This window comes from Eumetopias jubatus, unplaced genomic scaffold (genome assembly GCF_037043125.1).
Source record: "Eumetopias jubatus isolate StellerSeaLion01/CBP00866 unplaced genomic scaffold, mEumJub1_p1.0 scaffold_8, whole genome shotgun sequence".
NCBI lineage: Eukaryota > Metazoa > Chordata > Mammalia > Carnivora > Otariidae > Eumetopias > Eumetopias jubatus.
Window position 1 is genome coordinate 84511775 of NW_028274814.1, and position 18914 is coordinate 84530688.

At 43.3% G+C, this 18914-nt stretch overlaps 1 protein-coding gene across 1 annotated transcript in view; it reads right to left on the minus strand.

The window, feature by feature from the left end:
• RNF41 (ring finger protein 41) overlaps positions 1 to 18914 on the minus strand; it is a 32270-nt gene that overhangs the window by 8705 nt on the left and 4651 nt on the right. The gene's annotated exons all lie outside the window — the stretch shown is intronic.

Genomic DNA, 18914 nt, shown 5'->3' on the forward strand with positions numbered 1-18914 from the left:
CATATGATAGGTTCACGGAACTCTGAGTGGTTCAGAAAAAGGCTGATCTGAAGGATCCAAAGGAGGGAGTGTCTAGATACAAGGCTAGAGAGGCAAGCAAGGGTCAGGCCATGAGAAATCTTATGTAAGGAGTTTGGGCTTTACCCTGAAGGCTATGGGAAACCACTGAAAGACTTCAAAGGAACGATGCAATAAAAGTATTCTTCACTCTGTCAACAGGGGTGAGACTGGAGACAGGAAGAACGTGTAGGCAGGAGAGAGATAGTGATAGTCTGAACTTGGGTGGTAGTGATGGGGATAAAGAAGGGAGGTTCAGAGGAGCAAGGACTCAAAGAGCAGTGAGGCTGCCATGCCTCCTCTTCGGACTTTCTAAGGGTCAAACCCAAAGAAGTCGCTGAACAGTGACTGAAACCCTCCTGTGGATGTCCAACTGGTGGGCTAACTGGATCGAGGATGGGCACCTAATATGAGGGAGGCCACGCAAGAGACCAGCCATCAACTGTGATGTCCTAGAAAAGATGAGCTAAGTCAGATAGTTCTCAGGAATTTAGAATCACGGTGTCCGACTTAAAAGGGTAGAAAGAATGGAATGCAGAAAGACCTTGCTAGGTCAGTGCAAGCTAAAGTACAGCACTGGATTGAGTCAAAACCGATTGGATTCATCAGCTACTCTTCACTAGTTATGTGACCTTGGGCAGGCTACATAAACTTCCTAAGCCTGTTTATTTTTACTTAAATAGATAAAATGGGTATAAATAAAAATAGAAGTGACTTTCAGAGTTATCCACAAAGAGATTATGTATATAAAACATTTAGGGGTGCCTAGGGGGCTCAGTCAGTTGAGGGTCCAACTCGATTTCAGCTCAGGTCGTGGTCTTGGGGTCATGAGATCAAGCACTGTGTTGGGCTCCAAGCTCAGCAGGAAGTCTTCTCCTTCTCTCTCTCCCTTTGCCCCCACCCCCAGTACGTGTTCTCTCTAAAATATATAAATAAATCTTTTTTTTTAAAGATTTATTTATTTATTTATTTGAGAGAGAGAGAATGAGAGAGATAGAGAGCACAAGAGGGCAGAGGGTCAGAGGGAGAAGCAGACTCCCTGCCGAGCAGGGAGCCTGATGTGGGACTCGATCCCGGGACTCCAGGATCATGACCTGAGCCGAAGGCAGTCGCTTAACCAACTGAGCCACCCAGGCGCCCAATATATAAATAAATCTTAAAAAAACAAAACAAAACACATTTAACAAAGTGCCTACTGTCCCACAGTAGGCACTCAACACATGATAGTAATCATTATTTATATATATGTGTAATTTCTATTACTTGATTAAAAATTCCTTAAGAGCAGGGGCGCCTGGCTGGCTCAGTCAGTAGAGCATGCCACTTTTGATCTCAGGGTCATGAGTCTGAGCCCCACGCTGGGTGTAGAGATAACTTAAAATGAATAAATAAATTAAAACTTAAAAACAAACAAATAAAAATAAAAATTCCTTAAGACCAGAAACTTAGGTTCTGCATCCAATGTAGCACCAAGCACAGTTCCTTACAAATCAATAACACGTTTGGTGTGTTCAAATGCTTTCAGTAGAAGCTTCCAGCAGTGAGGGCATAGTGGACATCTCCTACTTCACCTATCTAATATCCCATTTTCTGTAAATAGCACCAGTTTTCCTTTAGGAACCATAGCCTGCTTCCTGTGGATATGTGACCCAACCCAGGACAGTGAGAGTGATGCCTGGCACTTCTATGGAGCTCCCAAGAGTGGCTCTTTCCCTTGGGGTTGCACAGCTGGTAGGATGAGGTATTGAGATCATTTCTGCCATTGAGGAGAGCCTGCTAATAGAATGAAGGAAATAATGAAGAAAGCAGAGCTGAGAGACAATTCAGATGAGATCATCTGAGGTCCTGGATTCAGCCATGCCTAAAGCCACAATCACCTTTTGAACATCAGTTACATGAGCCAACAAATTCTCTATTACGTGTAGGCTAGTTTGAGCTGGGTTTTTGTCTCTTTCAAATGAGAAAAATCCTGGAGTGCCTGGCTGGCTCAGTCGGTAGAGCATGCGACTGTTGATTTTGGGGTTGTGAGCTCGAGCCCCACAATGAGTGTGGAGATTACTTAAAGCTTATAAACAATCCCTCTGAAATTGTCACTGTAAACCACCTTGGCCAGACTGTCGCCTATAAAATGGGGTGGGGGGGTTACCTACCACATATGTGTCTCCCCTCAGACATCTGATCTGTTCCAAGACCAACATAATAGGAAAAAAAAATGGAAGCAAAGGATGTAATTCTCTTGAATCCATAAACAGTGATGGATTAGGGTGAGTACATGAACCGTGATATTGAAGACATAACACAATACAATGTAAAACCCAGAACTGAGGTTCCTGTGATTCTCCTTGTTACACCTCACTGAACTGAACGAGGATGGTGGTCAGAGAACAAGAGCAGCCCACAGTGTCTTCGTTCTGTGTACTGCAATTATTATTTTTTAAAAAGATTTTTATTTATTCATTTGTGAGAGAGAGACAGAGCACAAGCAGGGGGAGAGGCAGAGGGAGAGGGAGAGGGAGAAGCAGACGCCCCGCTGAGCTGGGAGCCCAACATGGGGCTTGATCCCAGACCCGAGCTGAAGGCAGACCCTTAGCCATTTGAGCCACCCAGGCGCCCCGTGTATACCTCAATTAGAGAGAGCTGCAGCCCACCCCATGACACTAGTCACCCAGCAGCCACACTACAGGGTTCATGCTCCTTTCTCTCTCATCCACATGGCTCCAGTGGGAGTTGCCTCGCTTGTACTTAGACCTCACCGTAAGCTACAACTGATTGGGCAAAGGGTTATCCTACCCAAGTGGGGCCAATGGATCCTATCCCTAAGAATTTATTTGAGCTGAACACCAAGAAAGTTAACTTGGTATTTCTCTGGCTGTCATGTGGACTGAGGAAGACAAAAATCTACAGATGGAAAGAAAAGCTTGGAACAGACACAGTGAGAAAGGCTTAGATAAGAGCTGGAAAGAGTCCTGAGGCTTCAAGCGCCTGGTTTGTTCCCAAAGCCTTCCTGTCTGTAGTTTCTGCGAAACACCTTAGTATCCTCTTTTAGCTTACCCTACTTTGAGCTGGGTTTCTCTACTTTACAACCAAAAGAATCCTGGCTTCTACAATAGTAAAGAAATAGCATATTAATATCAGAAGTCGGGCAGGGAAGGATAAATTAAGAGCAATGTTTTCCTTTAATCCTAAAACCTCGTTTTTAAAAGTTTAGCCAAAAAACCATACTGTAAAACAATCTACATAGTATTCATTTACTAGACATTTACTGAGTACTAGCTACACATCAATAAGCCTAATAAGGGTGCCTGGGTGGCTCAGTTGGTTAGGCGACTGCCTTCGGCTCAGGTCATGGTCCCGGAGTCCTGGGATCGAGTCCCACGTCGGTCTCCCGGCTCGGCAGGGAGCCTGCTTCTCCCTCTGACCTTCTCCCCTCTCATGCTGTTTCTCTCTCTCTCTCTCTCAAATAAATAAATAAAATTTTTTAAAAAAATAGGCCTAATAAAACCTAGTCCCGATGAGATTAAATGATGAGGAGAAAAGCACAAGGTAATAGAGGAACACAGAAGAGGGAGTTCTACCATCAAAAAGAATGAAATCTTGCCATTTGCAATGATGTGGATGGAAGCAGAGTGTATTATGCTAAGCAAAATAAGTCAATCAGAGAAAGACAATTATCATATGATTTCACTCACATGTGGACTTTAAGAAACCAAACAGATGAACATAGGGGAAGGGAAGGAAAAAGAAAGTAAGATAAAAACAGAGGCGGAGGCAAACCATAAGTAACTCTTAACTATAGAAAACAAACTGAAGGTTGCTGGAGGGAAGGCAGGTAGGAGGATGGGCTAACTGGGTGATGGGTATTAAGGAGGGCACTTGATGTGATGAGCACTGGGTGTTATATGTAAGTGATGAATCACTAAATTCTACTCCTGAAACCAATACTACACTATATGTTAACTAACTTGAATTTGAATTTAAAAAAGGAGCCGGCGGGGGGGCAGGGGGGCGCCTGGGTGGCTCAGTTGGTTAGGCGATTGGCTCAGGTCATGATCCTGGAGTCCCAGGATCAACTCCTGCATTGGGCTCCCTGCTCGGCAGGGTGCCTGCTTCTCCCTCTGACCCGCCCCCCTCTTGTGCTGTCTCTCTCTCTCTCTCTCAAAATAAATAAATAAAATCTTTTTTTTTCCATCTTTTTTTTTTTTAAGATTTTATTTATTTGACAGAGAGAGACAGTGAGAGCAGGAACACAAGCAGGGGGAGTGGGAGAGGGAGAAGCAGGCTTCCCGCTGAGCAGAGAGCCTGATGCGGGACTCGATCCCAGGATTCTGGGATCATGACCTGAGCTGAAGGCAGACGCTTAATGACTGAGCCACCCAGGCACCCTAAATAAATAAAATCTTAAAACAAAAAAGAGAGAGATCTAAATCAGACTGGGGATGATGGTCAGAAAGACTTCTCAGAAATGGCTCTCACAGTATGTTTAAAACAAGGGTTCACAGCTACAGCACTATAGTCATTTGGGCTAGAAAGTTCCTTGTTGTAGGGGGCCGGCCTGTGCACTGAAGAATGTTTAGCAGCATCCCTGGCCTCCCCCCAACTAGAAGTTGGTAGTAGTCCTCCAGTTTTGACACCCAAAATGTCTCCAGACATTGACATATATCCTCTGGGGGACAAAAATCACCCCTGGTTGAGAACCACTGTTTTAAAAAATGAGGAGTTTGGGCGCCTGGGTGGCTCAGTCAGTTGAGCGACTGCCTTCGGCTCAGGTCATGATCCTGGAGTCCCAGGATCGAGTCCCGCATCGGGCTCCCTGCTCGGCGGGGAGTCTGCCTCTCCCTCTGAACCTCTTCCCTCTCGTGCTCTCTATCTCTCATTCTCTCTCTCTCTCAAATAAATAAAATCTTAAAAAAAAATAAATAAAAATAAAAAATGAGGAGTTAGCATAATGGAGCAGGGCATGGGTCTTCTAGGGTAGATAAAATAGCATGAAGCAAGAAGCAAGAAGTCAGCTAAGGGTTTGTGCAGAGATATGCTGGAAGATGCACAGAGAGGCGGGCAGGAGCCAAGCACTGAAGGCCCTGGGACACTTCACTAGACTTGGAATTAACCTGAAAGCTAGGGGAGGACCTGAAGGATTTCCTTTGTTGACATACATTTATACCTTTTAATCTTTTCTTTTGGGCATCTGTGTGGCTCAGTTGCTAAGCATCTGCCTTCGGCTCAGGTCATAATCCCAGGGTGCTGGAATTGAGCCCCGCATCCGGCTCCCTGCTCAGTGGGGAGTCGGCTTCTCCCTCTCCCTCTGCCCCTCCCTGCCGCTTGTGCTCTTTCACTCTCTCAAATAAATAAACAAAATCTTAAAAAAAAAAAAATCTTTTATTTTGACAATTTCAGACTTTCAGAAAAGTTCCACAAATAGTAAAAAGATCCCATATGCCCTTCATCTAGATTCCCTAAATGTTAACATTTTACCACATTTTTTTATAATCCCTCTCTATATACATGAATAGATAAAAATTTTCTGAACTGCTTAAGAATAAATTATATACTGGATGCCTTTATCCCTAAATAACTTTACTGCGTACTTCCTAAAAAGAGTATTATCTGGGGTGCCTGAGTAGCTCAGTTAAGCATCTGCCTTCGGCTCTGGTGATCCCAGAGTCCTGGGATCAAGCCCACATCGGGCTCCTTGCTTAGTGGGGAGCCTGCTTCTCCCTCTGCTGCTCCCCCTGCTTGTGCTCGCTCTCTCCCCCCACCCTCTCTGTCAAATAAATAAAATCTTAAAAAAAAACTTCTTATATCATGATAGTAAAATTATAGAAATCAGGATATTAACATTGACATAATACTATTATTTACAAACCCTCTTCCAATTTTGCCACTTGTCCCAATAATCTCCTTTAACAAAAGAACATTCAAGACTACGTGCTGCGTTGAATTGCCAAGCTTCTTTAAACTTTTATTTTTTTTTAAAGATTTTTTTTTTATTTGAGAGAGCGTGCGCGTGCAAGCAGGGGAGAGGGGCAGAGGGAGAGAATCTCAAACAGACTCCCTGCTGAGCATGGAATCCCATGCAGGGCTCAATCTCATGACCCTGACCCTGGGATCATGACCTGAGCTGAAATCAAGAATCGGACACTCAACCGACTGAGCCACCCAGGTGCCCCTTTAAACTCTTTTAATCTGAAAAAATTACTAATGCTTTTGGGACTTTCATGACCTTGATTTTTCTTTTTTCTTTATTGTTTTAAAGATTTATCTATTTGACAGAAAGAGAGAGAGAGCACAAGCAGAGGGAGAAGCAGGCTCCCCACTGAGCCCAACACAGGGCTGGATCCCAGGACCCTGGGATCATAACCTTAGCCAAAAGCGGAGGCTCAACCGAGTAAGCCACCCAGGCGCCCCACCTTGGTATTTTTTAAGAATACAGGCTAGTATAATGAGAAGGTCTCTCAGTGTGGGTTTGCCTGATGTTTCCTCCTGATTAAATTCAGGTTTCAGGGTACCTGGGTAGCTCAGTTGGTTAAGCAACTGCCTTCGGCTCAGGTCATGATCCTGGGGTCCCAGGATCAAGTCCCACATTGGGCTCCCTGCTGAGCAGGGAGTCTGCTTCTCCCTCTGACCCTCCCCCTTCATGTGCTCTCTCTCAAATAAATAAATAAAATCTTTAAAAATAAATAAATAAATAAATAAATAAATTCAGGTTTCAACATGGGCAAAAATGCCATGGAAGTAATACAGTATTCTTAATATATCACATTAGGAGCACATGTTGATTTGCACCTTTCCTGGTGACACTGACTCTGATCCTTTGGTTAAGTGCTGCTGGCGAGCTTTCTCTACTATAGAGTTACTATTTTATTCCTTTGTAATTAATAAGAATCTTGTGAGGAGATTCTTTGAATCCTAAAGGATTAAGAAATTGACATGATAAAGAAATTGACATGATCAGTTTTCTGTTTTAGTCAGATAATTCTGGCAGCTGTCTAGAAAAAGTAGGGGATAGGGAAGATTAGAGAAAGTGAGACCTTTTCAGGACGTTATTGTAAAAATTGAGATCAAAAAAGTATAAAGGCATTTCAAATCAAGGCATTTAGGAGAAACAATCTAGGGGCGCCTGGGTGGCTCAGTCGTTAAGTGTCTGTCTTCAGCTCAGGTCATGGTCCCAGGGTCCTGGGATCGAGCCCTGCATCGGGCTCCCTGCTCAGCAGGAAGCCTGCTTCTCCCTCTCCCACTCCCCCTGCTTGTGTTCCCTCTCTCGCTGTCTCTGTCAAATAAATAAAAATCTTTAAAAAAAAAAAAAAAATAAGGGTGCCTGGGTGGCTCAGTTGGTTAGGCAACTGCCTTCGGCTCAGGTCATGATCCTGGAGTCCTGGGATTGAGTCCCACATCGGGCTCCCTGCTCAGCGGGGAGTCTGCTTCTCCCTCTGACCCTCCCCCCTCTCATGCTGTCTCTCATTCTCTCTCTCGCAAATAAAATAAAATCTTAAAAAGAAAAAAGAATAGAAAGAGAAAATGAGTGGGGGTGGGGGGTGCCTGGGTGGCTCAGTGGGTTGAGTGCCTGCCTTTGGCTCAGGTCATGATCCCAGGGTCCTGAGATCGAGTCCCACATCGGGCTCCCTGCTCAGGGGGGAGTCTGCTTCTCCCTCTCCCTCTCTCCTACTTGTGTTCTCTCTCTCTCTCAAATAAGTAAGTAAAATCTTTAAAAAGAAAAAATGAGGGTGGGTCTGAAGAATACAGAACCCTGGACAGCACTGATTCTTTGCTTTATTTCTTTTTTGTTTTTATTTTTTTAAAAGATTTTATTTATTTATTTGAGAAAGAGAGAGCACAAGCAGGGGGAGAGGCAGAGGGAAAGGAAGAAGCAGGCTGCCCACTGAGCAAGGATCCCGAAGTAGGGCTCGATCTCAGGACCCTGGGATCATGACCCGAGCCGAAGGCAGATGCTTAACCAGCTGAGCCTTTAAAGCCTTTGCTTTATTTCCTAGCCTTCCTTTTTTCACAAGTAATATATGACTATATTCTCATTTTAAAAGACTCAGAGAATGTGATTATTAGCCTTTCTTCCCACTTTCCTCTCCCCCATCCATTGCTTGGTATACACTCATTCTTCCAATTCACCTTCTTTGCTGTACATAGACTCATGTATGGACAAGACAGACAAGGTCCCTGCTCTCATGTAGTCTACATTCTAGTGATAAAAATTTCCAGGGGCACCTGGCTAGCTCAGTCGGTGGAGCATGTGACTCTTGATCTCAGGGTTTTGAGTTTAAGCTCCATGTTGGATATAGAGATTACTTAAAAATGTCTTTAAAAAAAAAATTTCCAGGGGCACCTGGGTGGCTTAGTCATTAAGCGTCTGTCTTTGGCTCAGGTCATGATCCCAGGGTCCTAGGATCGAGCCCCACATCGGGCTCCCTGTTCAGCGGGGAGTCTGCTTCTCCCTCTCCCACTCCCCCTGCTTGTGTTCCCTCTCTCGCTGTCAAAAAATAAAAATCTTTAAAAAAAATTTTTTTTCCAGGGGCACCTGGGTGGCACAGTCGGTTAAGTGTCTGACTCTTAGCTTGGGCTCAGGTCCTGATCTCAGGGTCTTGGGATGGAGACCCATGTCAGGCTCTGCACTCAACAAAGTCTGCTTGAGATTCTCTCTCCCTCTCCCTCTGCCCCTCTCACTCATGCTCTCTCTAAAAATAAATAAATAAATCTTAAAAAAAATTTTCCAATCTACCAGTCTAAACCTTGATTACAGTGTATTTGTCATTCGCCTCAGGACTTTAGTTTGCCTGGTTGCCATTTTCCCCCCTGAAACAAATCATGTTGCAATTAACATCCTGGTAACATGATTTTTTTTGGAACACAAAATCCAATCTCTCTCCTAGGACAGATACCTAGAGGAGGAACTGCTGGGTTTAATGGTGTGCCTACTATTTATTTTTCTAGATAATATACTTCTATACTATCCTCTGGAAAGGCATTTTCAATTTAGACACCACCAAGAGTGCATGAGAATACTTTAACAATGACATTTAAAAGGAAAGAAAAAAAAAAAAGAGCCTGTCAAAAAAACAAAAAAGACTGAGAGGGGCCGGGGTTGCTCGGCAGATTAAGCACCTGACTTTGGCTCAGGTCGTGATCTCCTGGTCCTGGGATCAAACTGGCTTCAGTTCTCTACTCAGCAGGGGGTCTGCTTGTCCCTCCACTTCCCTCCCACCCCTGCTCACCTGTGCGTGCTCTCTTTCTCATAGAAATAAACAGGTAGTTTCTTAAAAAAAAAAAAAGACTGAGAAAGATTGATGAGATGAGAGAAAATCCTGGACAGAAGAGGCTCATAAAAGTCAAGGGAGTTGGAGGAAGGGGACTTTTTGTTTAATGGGTACAGAGTTTCAGTTTTGTAAGATAAAAAAGTTCTGGAGATGTTTCACAACCATGTGAACATAACATTCTGAACTGTACATTCAAAAATGGTTAAGATGGCAAATGTTATGTTACGTGTTTTTACCACAATAAAAGAGTCAAGGAAGTGGAGTGCTTGGAGGAGGGGAGGGAAGTGTCAAAAGCTGCAGTCAAGTCTGATAAAAAAAACAAAAAAATGGCCAGGATGTGGGACCGGATACCAGGGCAGAGCGTGGCTGCCTGCAGCTGGGAGGCGCCCTGAAGAGCGGCTGTAGTGGAGCATGGAAGTGGACTCAGACCACACTGGTCCTAAGTGAAAGAGAACTACCCTGAGGAGGACAGGAGGCTGAGGAAGTGGGTTGTGTGGGGGTAGTTTCCTTCCAATAAGAAAGGCCTCAGGATGTTGATGTACAGAGACGAAAGGGCTAGTGAAGGGGGAGAGGTAAAGACAGGAGAGCATCTGGTCAGTGAGGCAGTGCTAGGCAGGAGATCTGGAATGATGTTAAACAGGAAGAGGGACACCTCTGAAGCAGGGAGGTAGAATGGTGCTAAAAGCAGTCCAGACAGGTTTTCAAAAATCATGTCAGTAAACCTTAAAAGAAAAAAAAAATCAGATGATTCCTTACTCATTTACATGACCAGGAAAAGTATATAGTTGAGTGATTATGGTAATGTAAGTACATTTGATGGAATAATGTATCTATTTTAAGTGATGCTTATGAGGAATACGCAGTAGAATAACAAAAGGTGAAAACAGAAGGACGCAAATTGAATACTGAGCTGTTTAAGAACATCATATATTTATAAATAATCCATACATAAAGAGACCAGAAAGAATGACCAAAATGTTACAAGTGGTTTTATTTGGGTGTAGGATAGGATGGTTTTTTTCTACTTTTAGTTACCAAAAACTTTAGTAGGTACACATTTTTTTAGAAGTCATAATTTAACTTTATTTTTTTTAATTTTATTTATTTATTTGAGAGAATGAGAGAGAGAGAGAGAGAGAGAGAGAGTTGGGTCAGAGGGAGAAGCAGACTCCCTGCCGAGCAGGGAGCCTGATGCGGGACTCAATCCCGGGGCTCCAGGATTAATGACCTGAGCCGAAGGCAGTCGCTTAACCAACTGAGCCACCCAGGCGCCCCATAATTCAACTTTAAACAGTCTTCCACATTATGAAAAAAATATATACTTTTTAAATTTAGAAATTACTCTAGAATAAAAAATACAGGAATGCTTTTACTTTTGAGGTACAGTAATAAAAGATGACAGAATTTGATCATACCTGGAAGTGTCTCCCATGGACCTGGTTTCTTACCCTTATGTTTTATGTTTGCCTTTAGAGTAAGAATGGACTATAAGAGACCGTGTGGTTTAACACCCAGGGCAGGAAAGGATTCTCCACAGCACCCGACAGTCGGTCACCCTGTGCTGAGACACTCCTGGGAAAGGTCAAGGGTGCAGCAAGAGCACAGATGAGAAATACCAACCTAGTCCAGACTCATTTCTCTCACAGCATTCTAGAATGCCCTTGTCCCTCTAAAACAGGGTACCCACAGCTCCACATGCAGACTGACCAATATGGACACAGTGAAACTATGACCACCTTTCCTCTCTACTTCAAGTAATGCAACCTAAGACTGGTTCGTCCATTCTGGATGATAGCTACTGCCACTCTGGATGATAGACCAGACCCACACATAGGGTTGGGAGAAAGAGGCGGGGAAGAGAAAAAGCCAAGAAGAGGAGCTATCTGAGGTGGCTTCTATAGGATAGCAAAAATATCCCCAAATATCCATAATTCATTTGTTCAACTGCTGACTTCATAATTTCTACCTCAGTTAAATAAACAAATTATAATTTGATATCTCTACAATAGCTATAACATTCATCAGAAGGGGGAAAAAAAAAGCATTGCTGCCTTTAACGCACCAGGTATGAGAAGACTGCCAAGATACACTGTTAAGAGAAAAAAACTAAGGTACACACAGTATATGTAAAGTATGCCACCATGAGTGAAAAAACCAACATGTATGTATTATATGCTTATGTATGCATGGAACTCCCCAGAAGGATACATAAGAAATTGCCAACAGTGCTTGCTGTTGAGAAGGGGTAACTAAGGAACAGGAATAGGAGGATCTATTTTAATTTCCTGAATTATCCCTTTGAACCTTTGTAAAAGATTTTCTTGGGGGGCCTGGCTGGCTCAGTTGGAAGAGCGGGAAACTCTTGATCTCGGGGTCATGAGTTCAAGCCCCATGCTGAATGTAGAGATTACTTAAATAAATAAACTTAAAAAAAAATTTCTTGTGTGTGTGTGTGTATATCTAATACTCAAATAAAGAAATATCTACAACTATCCTAAATCATGAAAGTAAAGTATTAAGGTTAAAACATGTCCAAAACATTCACTAAATGAATCATACACTATACATGCCTTATGTCATACATGACATACACACATAACCTGTCATATTCTTTTTTTTTTTAAGATTTTATTTATTTATTTGACAGGGAGGGGCAGAGGGAGAAGGAGAAGCTGACTCCCCACTGAGCAAGGAGCCCGATGCAGGGCTCCATCCCAGGACCCTGGGATCATGACCTGAGCCGAAGGCAGATGCTTAACCAACTGAGCCACCCAGATGCCCCATAAGAAAAAAGGTGCTCTTGCAAGAAAAAGCTGATCAAACTGAACCACAACAAAAGAAACAGTAAATGGCGGGGGGGGGGGGGGGGGGCATTGAGGATGGGTAAAATAGGCAAAGGGGATTAAAAGGTACAAACTTCTGGTTACAAAGTAAGTCACAGACTTCCAGTTATAAAGTAAATAAGTTATGGGGATATAAGTACAGATTAGGGAATATTGTCAACAGTACTGTAATAATGTTGCATGGTGTACCGTGGTGAGCACTGAGTAAAGAACCTATAGAATTGTCAAATCACTATGTTATACATATGAAAACATAACCAACTATACTTCACTAATAGAAAAATGTCTTACAAAGAATAACAATGGGGCACCTGGGTGGCTCAGTCAGTTAAGTGTCTGCTTTCGGCTCATGTCATGATCCCAGGGTCCTGAGATCCAGCCCCATGTCAGGCTCCGTGCTCAGCAGCAAGTCGGCTTCTCCTTCTCCCTCTGTCCCTCCCCCTACTTGTGCTCTCTTGCTCTCTCTCTCAAATAAATAAATCTTTTTAAAAAAAGAACAACAATAAGAAAAACAAAACTAAACAGTAAATCCCCCCAAAATATATACCCTTTATCTAGAAATCCTACTTCCAGGAACTTAGCCTAAGGAAATAACTACACGAGAGTGTAAAAACAATATACTAAGTTGTTTATCTAAGTGTTGTTCATAATAGCAAAAAAACTAGAAACACCACAAATATCCAGAATTCCTTTCATCCAAAAATGCAGTAACAGGAGACATTAATATGACTTAGATATATTTGTTTCTTATTAATAATTTAAGTTACTTATTTAAGTATACTTAACATTTATATAATAAAAAGACATTTATACATATTATATACACTATACTGCTATTTTTGTTAAAAAAGTGTATTTTATGGGATGCCTGGGTGGCTCAGCCAGTTAAACGTCCGCCTTCAGCTCAGGTCATGATCCCGGGGTCCCTGGGATCAAGTCACCCATCAGGCTCCTTGCTCGGCGGGAAGCCTGCTTCTCCCTCTGCTCTGCCTGCCGCTCCCCCTGCTTGTGCGCTTTCTCTCTGACAAATAAATAAAATCTTTAAAAAAATAAAGCATTTGTGTATACATTTATATTAAAGAGCTTCTAGAAGGATATAGAGAAGCTGTTTCTCAGTATTATTTCTAGTACTTTTTTTTAAGTTTTTTCTTTTTTTTTTAGGGATTTTTTTTATATATTTGACAGAGAGAGACACAACAAGAGAGGGAACACAAGCAGGGGGAGTAGGAGAGGGAGAAGCAGCAGGGAGCCCGATGCGGGGCTCGATCCCAGGACCCTGGGATCATGACCTGAGCCGAAGGCAGATGCCCCTAAGCTTTTATTTTTAAGTAATTTTAAGTAATCTCTACACCCAATGTGGGACTGGAACTCACAAACCCAAGATCAACAGTCACATGCTCCACCAACTGAGCCAGCCAGGCGCTCCTCCTTCTAGTACTTTTAACTTCACTCACAGTTTTGCTTTATTGTTTTTTTCCTACTTTTTCTATAATGATGTTTTAGTTATACAATTAAATAATAATGAGGGCACCTGGGTGGCTCAGTTGGTTAAGCGACTCAGGCCATGAATCCTGGAGTCCCAGGATCGAGTCCCCCATGGGGCTCCCTGCTCAGCAAGGAGTCTGCTTCTCCCTCTGACCCTCCCCCTTCTTGTGCTCTCTCTCTCTCATTCTCTCTCCCTCAAATAAATAAAATCTTAAAAAAAATAAATAATAATGAAGTAAAAACTAACAATAATGAAGTCAACACTTATAGAGCATTTCTATATGCTAGGCAATATTCAAAGCATTTCTTGTATATTAACTCATCTAATTCTTACAAGTCTTTAAGTTACTCTATGAGGTCAGTACTGTCATTATCCACATTTTACAGATGAGTAACAGATGCACAAAGGTTAAAAAGCTTGTCTAAAATCATACAGCTCACAAGTGGTGGAGCCAGATTCAAACCCAGGCAGACTGGCTGCAGAGCCCAAGCTTTTAACCACCATGCTAAACTGCCTCTCAATTTGAAAAAATGCAAGTTGCAAAATGCATTTTGTATGAATAGTATGGTTCCATTTTAATAAGAACAATTTTTTTTAAAGATTTATTTATTTTAGACAGCAGGAGAGAACGTGCACATGAGTGGGGGTGGCGGAGGGAGAGGGAGAGGGAGGAACAGACTCCCAGGTGAGCAGGGAGCCCAACATGGGGCTCAATCCCAGGACCCTGGGATCATGACCTGAGCTGAAGGCAGATGCTTAACCAACTGAACCACCCAGACACCCAAGAACAATGTAAAAACTAAAAATTAGGGGTGCCTGGGGGCACCTGGGTGGCTCAGTTGGTCAGGCATCCGACTCTTGATTTTGGCTCAGGTCATGATCTCTGGGTCATGGGATCGAGCCCTCATCAGGCTCTGCACTCAGTGCAGAATCTGCTTGTCCCCCACCCTCTCTCTGCTCCTTCCCCCCGGCCCCACCCAGACTGAATCTCTCTTTCTCAAATAAATACAATCTTTTTTTTTAAGATTTTATTTATTTATTTGAGAGAGAGAGAGCAAGCATGAGTGAGGGGCAGAGGGAGAGGGAGAAGCAGACTCCCCACTGAGCAAGGAGCCTGACATGGGGCTCAAGCCCAGGACCCTGAGATCATGACCTGAGCCAAAGGCAGATACTTAACTATCTGAGCCACTCAAGTGCCCCTAAATAAATAAAATCTTAAAAAAAAAAATTAGGGGTGCTTGGTTCAGAGATTACTTAAAAATAAAATCTTTATTTTATTTATTTATTTTTAAGATTTTTATTTATTTATTTGACAGAGAGAGACACAGCGAGAGAGGGAACACAAGCAGGGGGAGTGGGAGAAGGAAAAGCAGGCTTCCCGCGGAGCAGAGAGCCCGACGTGGGGCTCGATCCCAGGACCCTGAGATCACAACCCGAGTCGAAGGCAGATGCTCAACGACTGAGCCACCCAGGTGCCCCAAAAATAAAATCTTTAAAAGAAATAAATAAAAATTACTATGTGTATCGTATACATTTAAAAAAATTTAGACACTGGTGCACCTGGGTGGCTCAATCAGTTAAGCGGCTGCCTTCGGCTTAGGTCGTGATCCCAGGGTACTGGGATCGAGCCCCGAGTCTGGCTCCCTGTTTGGCGGTAAGCCTGCTTCTCCCGCTCCCTCTGCCCTACCCCCTGCTCGTGCTCTCTGCCTCTCTCCCTCGTTCTATCTCAAATAAATTTTTTAAAAAGTCTAGACACTAAAATTTTATTTTATTTTTGTTTAAAAAAAATTTTTTTTTTTATTTTAAATAGGCTCCACACCCAACATGGGGCTTGGAACTCATAACCCTGAGTTTAAGAGTTGCATGCTCTACCAGCTGAGCCAGCCAGGTGCCCCATTAAGATTTTACTTTTGATCAGGTTATATATTTCTGCAAGATTTGATTTTTTTTTAAGATTTTATTTATTTATTTGACAGAGAAAGACACAGCGAGAGAGGGAACACAAGCAGGGGGAGTGGGAGAGGGAGAAGCACACTTCCCGCTGAGCAGGGAGCCCAATGTGGGGCTTGATCCCAGGACCCTGGGATCATGACCTGAGCCGAAGGCAGACGCTTAACGACTGAGCCACCCAGGCGTCCCAAGATTTAATTTTTAAAAAAGATCCGTTATCCTTAGAGCAAAGGCAAAAACTGAAATAACATTTTCCTTTTATGGGGCAATATAGAAAGCAAGCTGAGAGTCTATACTGTGCTTCACTGTACTTTCATTTTATTTTATTTTACTTTATTTATTTTTTGTCAGAGAGAGAGCACAAGCAGGGGGAGCAGCGAGCAGAGGGAGAGCAGGCTCCCCCACTGAGCAAGGAGCCCAATGTGGGGCTCGATCCCAGGACCCTCGGATCATGAGCTAAGCCAAAGGCAGACGCCTAACCGACTGAGCCACCCAGGCATCCCTATATTTTATTTTTTTAAGTAATTTCTATACTCAACATGGGGCTCAAACTCATGATCAAGAGTCCCTACTCTACAGACTGAGCCAGCCAGGTGCCCCTGTACTTTCTTTTTTTAAAACTTAATTTTATTGGGGTGCCTGGGTGGCTCAGTTGGTTAGGCGTCTGCCTTCAGCTCAGGTCATGATCCCAGGGTCCTGGGATCGAGTCCCGCATCGGGCTTCCTGCTCAGCGGGAAGCCGGCTTCTTCCTCCTCAGCGGGAAGCCTGCTTCTTCCTCCTGCACTCCCCCCTGCTTGTGATCATGCTCTCGCTGTGTCTCTGTCAAATAAATAAATAAAATCTTAAAAAAAAAAATTTATTTTATTATTTATTTATTTGCACTTTCATTTCATTTTATTTTAAAGTAGATTCCACGTTGGGGTGCCTGGGTGGCTCAGTCGTTAAGCATCTGCCTTCGGCTCAGGTCATGATCCCAGGGTCCTGGGATTGAGCCCTGCATCGGGCTCCCTGCTCAGCAGGAAGCCTGCTTCTCCCTCTCCCACTCCCCCTGCTTGTGTTCCCTCTCTCACTGTCTCTCTGTCAAATAAATAAAATCTTAAAAAAAAAAAAAAGGAGGAATACAAATTCTGAAACTTATCTTAATGGGGTCTCAGATCTCATTTCCCAAAATAAATAGCAGAGAACTTGTCTCTGTTGGCAAAGGGATGGCCAAAGGGGGTGGGAAGCCACTAGTCAGGGTTAAGAGCTGTAAGGTTCCCACCATAAAGTCAGCATTTACAAAACTACAGAGATGATGGGCACTGTTCTTTCTAGTTTTTTTTATTAATTAATTAATTAATTAATTAACTTATTTATTTATAGTAATCTGTACACCCAGTGGGGGCCTCAAACTCACAACCCAGAGATTAAGAGTCACACGCTCCGGGGCGCCTGGGTGGCTCAGTTGGTTGGGCGACTGCCTTCGGCTCAGGTCATGATCCTGGAGAACCGGGATCGAGTCCTGCGTCAGGCTCCCTGCTCGGCGGGGAGTCTGCTTCTCCCTCTGACCCTCCCCCCTCTCATGTGCTCTCTCTCTCTCATTCTCGCTCTCTCAAATAAATAAATAAATACAATCTTTAAAAAATAAAAAAAAAGAGTCACACGCTCCAACCAAGCCAGCCAGGCACTCTGGCATTGTTCTTTCTAAATCAAAACCCTTTTTACCAGAGTAGAGATTCTCCTGTTTTATCCCCTCTTACACAACTGCATTCTTTCAGGGGTGCGGCCTCAAGAATTAAGGGGAAATTTAGATTTATATTCTGATGAGGGTATTCCCTATCTGTCATCTATGGGAAACAAATGTCATATACAACCTTGGAAGCCAGCTCTCTGGTTGGCCTTGTCCTACCCGTAGGCAGACTGTCAACCTGATGGGCTAGGCTCTTTGATTATTCCTTTGGCTCTCTGGGACTCTCAATACTGCCATGGGGCTGTCACAGGAGCAGGTTATCATTCCAAGGGCAATGCCTCACAAGAATTCAACTGCTCACTGCCCTGGGGGCAGAAGGTTTAATAAAACTGAAACCACAGGGACCTCAAGAGTCACAGTCAGTGACCATAACCAACAGAAGCACAGTTTCCTGGATATTCTCCTTGAGTTGTAGAATAGAAAAAAAAAGGCCTTCGAAGGTTTCACTCAAATTGGGGAGCTGAACTAAAGTAGCACTGAGGTGTCCCTTCGGGCTGTTCTGCCAACCTCCCTGATTTGAACATCCCAAACCCAACCTGAAGCTTGCATTTCCAGCCTTCTTTTCTGCAGGCCAGAACTCAACAGGTAATTATGTTATTTTCTTTACTGTTACACTGGGGTCTCTCTATATAGTTCTCATCACTATTATCATAAAATGCAAGAGCTTTCTCAGATCCCTTTCTATACTGTTTTAACTTGTTGTTGAAGTTGCTTTCTCTGGTTGACCCCTAGACAGAGCCAGGATTTCAAAACAGATTGTAAAAGAACCTGAACATTTATCCTCCTTTATTCAGGGTTTCTTGAACCCATGTACAGATGTGCAAACCATGCACCTTGTCTCTCTTTTTAAATTTTTAAATTTTAAAGATTTTATTTATTTGAGAGAGACAGTGAGAAACAGAGAGTATTGGGGTGCCTGGGTGGCTCAGTCGCTAAGCGTCTGCCTTCAGCTTAGGTCACGATCCCAGGGTCCTGGGATTGAGCCCCACGTGGGGCTCCCTACTCAGAGGAAAGCCTGCTTCGCTTCTCCCTCTCCCCCTCCCCCTGCTTGTGTTCCCTCTCTCGCTGTGTCTCTGTCAAATAAATAAATAAAATCTTAAAAAGAAAAAAAGAGAGAGTATGAGCGGGGGAAGGGGCAGAGGCAGAGGGAGAAGCAGACTTCCCACCGGGCAGGGAGCCTGATGCAGTGCTCAGTCCTATAACCTGCTCCAATGTAAGGAAACAGGTGACTTCTAGGAATTTCAGCATAGTGAAGAAATTAACTGGTGAAGGGTCTCACATTTCATTACAAATCTCCCAATGAAGGAATAGGTATGGAAAAAAAGAAAACATAGTTGGGAATCCAGAAACTTGAGACCCAGTTCTAGCTCTATTACCGACCAAATGTGTGACCTTGGGCAAGTAACCTAACTGCTCTGGGCCTCAGTTCCCTTACCACACAAGAAAAGAAGTATCTTGGACTACATACATTCTGAGGTACTCTACAAGTTGCAGGATTCTCAAATTCAGCATATAAAACAAAAATAGTTAAATTAGGGGGTAATTATGTTATAGAAGGTGCCCTGACTTTGCCACTAACTGACCTT